Below are 9155 nucleotides of genomic sequence, written 5' to 3'. Positions count from 1 at the left end.
CCAACTCTGGACCTCAGGCCCACACACCAGCACCTGCTGTCCCTAGGCATGCACTGGGAAGCAGAGACGCCAGGACTCGAACCAGGCACTCTGACCCGGGGTGTGGTGTCCAAAGGGGGACACCTGGCTGTGTGCCCAACATGCACCCTACTGCAGTTCACTGCAGCCGAGGAATGGAAATAGTCCAGTCTCTTTCCACACCATGGAATATGAGTCAGTCCCTGAAAGCAATGAAGGGCAGACACCTGCTCCATCCTTGAAAACACAGCAGTGTCAGAGACGAGCGGTCAGCTAGTATATGACCCCACTGGCAGAAGTGGCCACAGTAGACGTATCCACAGGGACAGAAGGCCCAGCGAGGCAGCCAGGGCTGCCAGGACCGAGGTGGAAGCACTGGGTAGGGAGGACTTGCTCCCAGTATTTGGGGTCCTTCCTAGGAGAGACCCCTCAATGCCCCGAGCTCCTGTGGCTTTGATCCTCAGCTCGCCAAGCCTTCACTCTAACTCCTGCACTTCTTCATTAATACTAGACCAATCAAGAGGCAGAGAGAACAGATTCACAGTCTGGAACAGGATACCAATGGCTCTGACAGCACGGTAGGTTGGGGGGCGTAGGGGTAGCCAAGAGGGAGCTTGTCCACCCACATCCCTGTGACCAGCATCACTCTAACCAGCTGCTGGAAATGAACTGCAAGTGGCTGTGTCCTTGGGAGGTGCCAGGACTCCTGGGAGTCGATCTGGGTTAGTTTGAGGTAACTATGATAGCCTGCCTCCCCTGGCTGCGCCTTGATGCTGTCTTAGAGGTGGGCATGACATGGTTCTGGCTGGTGTGGCGCAAAGGGTAGTCTTCAGAAACATGTCTCCACTTTCAGAAAGCTCAGAAGGCAGAGGGAAGGGGGCGAAATGACTCAATAGGCTCGTCCTCCACCTTCAAGTGCCAGGATTCCATGTGGTGCTAGTTCATGTCCTGGTGGCCCTGCTTCCCATCCAGCTCCCTGCTTGTGGCCTGGGAAAGCAGCAGAGGATGGCCCAAAGCCTTGGGACCCTGCACCCATGTGGGAAACCTAGAAGAATCTTCTGGATTTAGATCGGCTCAGCCCTGGCTGTTGCAGTCATTCCATTTGGGGAGTAAATTAGTGGATAGAAGATCTTTTTCTATGTTTCTCCATCTCTCTCTAAATCTGACTTTCCAATAAAAATAAAATAAATTTTCAAAAGCACCACTGGGTTTGGCAGCTACTTAAAAGATGGCCATAAAATTATCCCATGTGTCAGCAATTCTATTCTAAGTTATATTTGCTCAAGGACAGCAGGTCATTTTGCATGCAAAGGCGGTGTTCAGAGCAGCAACACACACGAGGAAAACAGCACTGCAGCCAATGAGTGATTGTGAAGATGTGGTCTCTCCGGGAGACAGAGGGGTACGTGCCAGCATAAGGAGTGCGCTGCTGGGGTGTGCGAGGGCTGCAGGGCTGCTGTTGACCCTCGGGAGTGCTGAGCCGGATGTAGGAAAGACAGACCACATGTGGCATGGTTGTTTTTTTGTTAAACCTCCAAGGGACAGAGAGTGGCCAAGTGCCTCCTGGGGATGCGGGGATAGCAGCACGCGAGGCGATTCCTTGGTGCTCACTAGGCCTCTTTTGGACAAGTTCTGGAAACTGAGGGACCTGGTGGCTGGAGCACTCTGCACAGCGGTTCCGTGCATGCCTGCCACTGAGCGGTGTGAACGTAACTCAATTTTTTTTTTTAAAGATTTATTTTTATTACTTTTTATTGGAAAGGCGGATATACAGAGAGGAGATACAGAGAGGAAGATCTTCCGTCCGATGATTCACTCCCCAAGTGAGCACAACGGCCGATGCTATGCCGATCTGAAGCCAGGAGCCTCTTCCGGGTCTCCCACGCGGGTGCAGGGTCCCAAAGCTTTGGGCCGTCCTCGACGGCTTTCCCAGGCCACAGGCAGGGAGCTGGAAGGGAAGCAGGGCTGCCGGGATTAGAACTGGCGCCCATATGGGATCCCAGACGTGCAAGGCGAGGACTTAACCACTTGCGCCACCACGCTGGGCCCGTAACTCAGTTTTTAAAAGCAGGATATGTGGAGGTGTCAGGTGTGCGGCAGTCCTGTAGGCCTTGCCTCATGAGGTCACCAGCTACAGACAACACCGTGCATTTGCCAAAGGGTGGTGGAGTGGGGGGGTGGCAAGAGCCAGGGTGCCTGAGCCTGTCCTTGGGTGGCGCTGGGAGCTTCCCTTGCGGACCTGGACTGCCCAAGGTGGTAGAGGTCACCTCTGCTCGCAGACATCGGCAGCTGGAGGTTTGATTTCGTGTGGCCGGTAGCACCCCAAGTTTCTGAAGCTGCCAGGGAGTCGGCCTCTGTCTCAGTCAAGCAGGAACAAGAAGCTTTCTGCTGCTGGGAACTACTGCAGCCCACCCAGGTGTCTCAGGCTGTGTGTCCTGACAGCTGAAGGGGAAGATATGACAACAAGTTCCTGGTGGCCATCAGCTCTCAGGGCTGGGGAAGCAGGTGTATGTGTGCAGGCATGTGTGTGCGTGATTCTCAGGGCAGGCCCAGGCCACCCACTCCTGGTTGTCTCCAAGCAGTCTTAGTGCTTCAAAAACCAGGAGGCGGCAGCTGCAGGGACCACAGCTATTAGATTAGCGTTGTCAGCCCCAAGCCCGGTGGGCCTGGCACAGTCAGGCTCTGGCCTTGGAGCTGGCAGCTTTTCTTTCCCAGAATCGGGGAGTTTAGCAAGGGCCATGGCAGCAGAAGCTGGAGCTCCAGCAACCATGACCTCCCCCGTGTGGGTTGTCAACTCTGGTTTCTCCCCAGGCCACATCAGGAGGAACATACACAGACAGTCCCTTCTCCACAGCCAACCTTGCTGTGCCCACGGCTCTGGAAGGGCCTGGCAGAGTAGCCTCTGGGGTCCCCAAAGAAAGCAAAGCTGGCTGGGCCTGTGTCGAGGGCATGGAAGGCTCCGGCGAGGGATGGAGATATGTGTGTGCACTGGACTTGAACATGCCCTCACCATGTTTCCTGGCACTTAGACTCCAGTCATTGTGTAATAAGTAAACTGAAAAGAAATGACTCCCGTCAGCCACAGTAAAAACCTGCTTCACAGCTGACGGCTTAAGGGAACTGCTTCCCGTGTCTGCTGGTTAACGTGCTCCGCTTGCTCCGAACGTTCCCAGGCACACGAGCCCGCAGCCCGAACAGGATCTGCTGCCTTTATGTTTTAGGGGCTGCCCTGCCCTCCCACATGGCTAGAAACTTGGATATTCCGTGGGTCTTGTCTAGAAAGGGGTGGAAGTTGTTTTTTCAAGAAGTCTTTAACTGCCTGGAATGTGAGCTCTTTCCAAAACAACAAATAAGTGTGCTAAAATAAAAGGAAACATAAACACGAGAGCTTGCTGATTTTCAGAGGGCTGCCAGGACAAGGACCCTGAGACAACTGGAAACAGCTGCCAGGGTCCTGCAGGGTCGGCCTGGGGGGGAGGGGAGGAGGGGGAGAGGAGGAGGAGAGGAGGAGGGGAGGAGAAGGAGGGGAGGAGGAGGGGGGGGAGAAGGAAGAGGACCTATTTTTCTTTCTCTCTCTCTCTCTTCCTTCCTTTCCTTCCTTTCTTCTTGAAATGTAGACAGTGATACAGACCACACACTCATCCACTGCTTTGCTCCCCAGGTGCCCATGACGGCCAGGGCAGAGTGAAGCCAGGCGCCTGGGACTCCATCTGATTCTCCCAGAATGTGGGTGGCAGAGACCCGTGCACTTGGGCCGCCATTACTACCTCCTAGGGTGCACCTTACTAAGGAACCGGAACTGAGAGCAGAGCCGAAACAAACGCAGGCGCTTCAACATGGCGTGAGGGCATCCCACACAAAATCTACTGTAACTGCTGTGCCAAAAACATGCACTGCTTATGGGCTTCTGAGATCTGCTGATTGACTGATTCTGTAACTTCAATACAAACTCAATGGGATAATTAAAATGCACATGCAATTAGCTCTCATGGTCAACATCCCATGAGCTGGGGAGAATGCCAGGCACTAACAGTGGCGCCACAGCAGAGCTGCTCCAGCCTTGAACATCTGCAGCCTGTATCGGAGCGTCTGGTTCAAGCTAGTTCTGGTTTCACTCCAGCCTCCTGCGCACGCACACCCTGGGAGGCAGCAGTTCACGGCTCAAGGGCTTGACTCTCTGCCACCCATGTGTAAGAACTGGATGGAGTTCCTGGCTGCTGGCTTTGGCTCAGTCCATCCCTGGTTGCTGTACGCATCTGGGGAGTGAGCCAGCATATGTGAGAGTCCCCTTATCATACCAGCATACGTAACAGGAAGAAAGACACAGAGAAAGATCTTCTGTCCGATGATTCACTCCCCAAGTGGTCACAATGGCTGGAGTCAAGCTGACCTAAAGCCAGGAGCCAGGAGCTTCCTCTGAGTCTCCCACATGAATGCAGGGACCCAAAGCCTTAGGCCGTCCTCCACTGCTTTCCTAGGCCATAAGCAGGGAGCCGGGTGGGAAGTGGAGCAGCTGGGACATTAACTGGTTCTCATATGGGATTCTGGTGCATGCAAGGCAAGGATTTATCCAGTAGGCTATCGCTCCGGGCCCACAGCTGCTCCACTTCTTACCCAGAACAATGGTAATGAAGTTGGGAAGGCAGCAGAGGACCGCCAAAGTTCCCCCATCTGGGCTTCCGTCCGGTCCAGCCCTGCGGTTGCAGCCATTTGGGGAGTGTGACCCAGCAGACATAACACCTTTCTCCATGTCTCTCTCCCTCTCGCTGTAACTCTACCTTTCAAACAAACAAATATCTTTAAAAGGAAATATCCTACTTCTTTAATTTTTTTTGTAATTATTTATTTGAGGGATAGAGAGAGGAGAGAGAGAGAATACTCCCATCGGCTAGTTTAATTCCCAAATGCTAGCAGTGTCCAGGATTCGGCTGGCTGAGGCCAGAAGCTGGTAAATCAAGGCAGGGCCCTCACCACTCGAGACATCCCTGCTGCCTCTCGGAGTGTTCATCAGCAGGAAGCTGGAACTGAGAAGGGAACCAAGACCTAGACCCAGGCACTGCAGGGTGGGACACGGGCATCTTAGCTGCCAGGCCAAACACCGCCCTTGCTTCTTCACTGGGTACTGGTTCCAAGGCCATGGTCACTTTGCGGGATCCTGTCTGCCTTTCCGGTTTACTTCCATGAAATGAGCCTAAGAGGCCAGCTTCTAGCCCACGCCAAAAGGAGGGTGGCTTTGCCCTAGGACAGAGGCCGAAGACCTTGACAAGGAGCTCATCAGTGTGGTATACAGAGCCTCCCGCTCCCTCTGCAAGCCTCAGATTGTCTTTCCCAGATGCCACCACGGTAAAGGTGGAGATGAGATCACACGGGCTTAGCGAGACCAGGAGTGTCCGGCAGAGGTCTGAGCTGCGGGGCCACCAGGCCAGGAATGCCCAGGGCGCTGCCATCCTGGGGCTTTAGGCAGAATCCCGTTCCCATCATACTTCTTGAGGCAGCCCCAGCAGCCACTGCGGTGGTGTTTGGGGCAGACACAGGGGAGAAGCTCGGGTCCCCCGAGAGGGCGAGCTGGGAGGCTGCCGGAAGTTGCGAGTGCTCCATCTGAGAGCGTGGCTTGGCCCTCCTCGCCCTGGAGCGCCTTCAGCCCCCTCTGCGGCCCCAGCTCTTCCACTCTGCTACAGCCAGGGCCACGGATATTTGCATTTTACTCCATCAGTTTTTTTTTCTCCCTTACAAAGTACAAAAACATACAATAATCCTTCCAGTAACCTAGACTGAGCCAAAAGTATATTTCCACATGAACTATTATAAGCTGCTCCTGTGGTTGGCTGGCTGAGCCACCGATGGAGGAAGAGCATTTGGCATAGTGGTGAGGGTGCTACTTTGCGTGACCGCAGCCCATACCGGAGTGTTTACACTCGACTCCCAGCTCTGGTCCCACTTGGGGCTTCTGCTACCACGCAGTGATGGATGGATCCCTGAGTCCCTGCAGCCTCGTGGGGGACACGCATCGAGTCCCACGCTCTTGGCTCTGGCCTGGCCCAGCACTGGGTGTTGTTGGCATCTGGGGAGTGCACCAGTGGACGGGAGCTTTCTGTTTCCCTTGGCCTTTATAAATAGGTAAATACATAAATAAATCACAAATAGGTAGGTAGATAAAACTGAAGGAGAGAGGTGAATCCACACACGCACTCCTAGGGTTCAACAAGGAAAATCGCACTGAATGTTCTGACTCACTGTGACGCAAACACCAACAGCTGTGGGCCACGTGACAATGCGGGGTGAGCCGGAAGGGGAGAGATCTTATAAATTGTCACTTCTTCTTTTGAGGTATGGTATACAGTACGGGTTATGAGTAATGTATGTTTGTAAGACTTCTAGAAAAATGACCACATCTATTTAAAGAATATTGGAAGAATTGAAAATGAGCTGATAGCGGTCTTGATTTTGAAATAATGATTTCCTTCTGGTTTGCTACGCTATCTTTTGAATACAAGAACAGTTCTGATACTTGGTGTCTGATGGAGCTTTGCAAAGCTCATGGGAAGGACACTTTCTTCTTACTCAAAAAGCAGAGACAGAAAGAAATCTTGCATTCATTGGCTTATTCTTAGATGTCCCCAGTAGCCAGGGTTGGGCCAGGCCAAAGCCAGGAGCCTGGAATCGTGGCCAGGAGCTCCTCATGGGGGACTCTAGCACGTGAGCCATTGTCTGCGGGACACTGGATCACCAGCGGGGCAGCCAGGCCTCCGACAAGGCGCCCGAATGCAGGGCATACCATTCTCAGTGGTGACTTCACCGCTCTGCCAAATGTCACCTCAGCGAAATGCAAACAGCAGCAAACTACACATGGAGTTCACATTTTTCTTTATTGCATCAAGATGTGAAGTTGTCTTTAAATTCCATTGCCTGTCCAGATGCATATTAAACGAGGCGTTCTCGGTGATTCACTAAGACTGTGCGAGTTAGAAAGGAGACGGAGCCACAGAGCCCTGACATTTTGGGAATGAGTGAGGCTGTGTGCGTATACCAAAGGTCACTTGTTAAAGCTAAAGAAGTCAAGGTGGTTATAAAAGCCGACAAGACAGGCCCGGCGGCGTGGCCCAGCGGCTTAAGTCCTCGCCTTGAACGCCCCGGGATCCCATGTGGGCGCCAGTTCTAATTCTGGCAGCCCCGCTTCCCATCCAGCTCCCTGCTTGTGGCCTGGGAAAGCAGTTAAGGACGACCCAAAGCTTTGGGACCCTGCACCTGCGTGGGAGACACGGAAGAGGTTCCTGGTTCCTGGCTTTGGATCGGCGCAGCACCGGCCGTTGCAGCTCACTTGGGGAGTGAATCATCGGACGGAAGATCTTCCTTTCTGACTCTCCTCCCCTCTGTATATCTGACTTTGTAATAAAAATGAATGAATCTTTTAAAAAAAAAAGCTGACAGGAAATAGCAATCTTCATTGTACACGAGAGTTATTCTGAAAAGTAACAACCAAAAAGCAGAAATAGCCCAGGTACTATTATGATCGGGAAGATGTTTGGTCTTAGCCCTCGAGGAGCTGGGATGCGGAGTGAAGGCAGGACACAAACCCAGGCAGCTGCTCCAACTGCGGGCTCCGTCACTAACCAAGCATCTGCCTCAGAGAAAAAAAATATTTAACTGGGAGAATATATAAAAACCAAGACATCGGGGCTGCAGGTCTGTTCTCCGCCAGACGAAAGCATGGACAGCTGTGTAGGACAACGTGTACAGTTTGTCCAGCGACAATTGTTCAGTCTTTTGCTTTTCCAAGATTTTATGTGTTTTCACTGGGAAGGAGGGAGCTCACACTGCGGAGAGCGTTACTAAGCGATTCAAGAAAGCGCTTCAAGGGGGTGGCGGGAGGGAAGGACGTGCAGTGATGTCATAGCAAGTGACGGGGTTGAGGGAAGGCGCCGTTAGCTGGGCTGCTGAGCGAGGGCTGGTGGGGAAGGGATGAGAGCGCGAGGCACTGGGCACAGAGAAAGGTAGGCTGGACTTGTCACACAGACCTTATGGCTGCGTGCTGAGTGTGGCACTGAGCGGTAAGCAAAACTCAGATCCTAAACCCAGTGCTTGATGACTTGATCCATGGCCTGTGCTGCGGTCTAGGCGGGGTTATGCCCCACTCTGCCATGTCGACATCCCGTACGCACGCTGGTGCCAGTCCCGAGTGGAGCCAGCTGCTCCACTTCCACTCCAGTTCTTTGATTTTGTGCCTGACAAAGCTGCAGAAGATGGTTCAGGTGCTTGGGTCCCGGCACCCTGTGTGGGAGACCTGGAAGCAGCTGCTGCTTCAGCCTGCTGGGGTCATGTGGAGAGTGAACCAGTGGATGGAAAACTGCTGTTTCTCCATTTTTGCCTAACTCTGCCTTTCAAATAAATAAATCAATCTTAAAACAAAACAAGCAATCCTGTTTTTTTTAAACTTATTAATTTGAGAGGTAGACTCATTCTCTTTCTCTCTCTTACACACACACACACACACACGGTGGGGGAAAGGGCAGTTCATTGTGGGAATACTCTTGTGTGTGATGGTTTAGTCCCTAAAGTTGCAGCAGCGAGGGCTGGGCCAGGCCAAGACAGCAGCTCCATCTGCATGGTTCATGTGGGTGGCGGGAGCCAAGCACTTGGGCCATATTCTGTGGCCTTCTTAGCCACACAAGCAGGAAGCTGGATTAGAAACGGTGCAGTCAGGAATTGACCAGTGCTCTGAAATGGGAGCCAGAGTGCCAAGCGTTGTCTTAACCCACTGCGCCACAATGCCAGCCCCTGCCATTTTTTAGCATGAAGTCTCTCAACGTGAGCCTGGTGAAGGGCATCCTCCTGGAGAGGACTCTTGATTCTCATTTCAACAGGGGTGCCAGCTGCTGTGCCTTAGTCAGCAGGCACCTTGGGTTTCATGCCAGATGAAAAGTCTGATGTAGTTACAAGATCTGGCTTATGTTGTAAGAACTGACTTAGGTAACAGCCTGGAGAAGGACTCAACAGAGCGCTCACTGACCACGGGCAACAAAGATGATGCATTTAACATCCAGAAGGATCTTGGCTCACTGTCGGCTGACTCAGGTAACATTGCGTAACTGCCAGCTGCTCTGGTTCTGCCTGCCTCTGGCTGGAACGGTTTCTTAGGC

Source organism: Ochotona curzoniae, unplaced genomic scaffold, assembly GCF_017591425.1.
Source record: "Ochotona curzoniae isolate NIBS_2020 unplaced genomic scaffold, NIBS_Ocur_1.0 contig_46, whole genome shotgun sequence".
NCBI classification, from domain to species: domain Eukaryota; kingdom Metazoa; phylum Chordata; class Mammalia; order Lagomorpha; family Ochotonidae; genus Ochotona; species Ochotona curzoniae.
The sequence above is the reverse complement of the archived record's forward strand: the minus strand, read 5'-3'. Positions refer to the sequence as shown.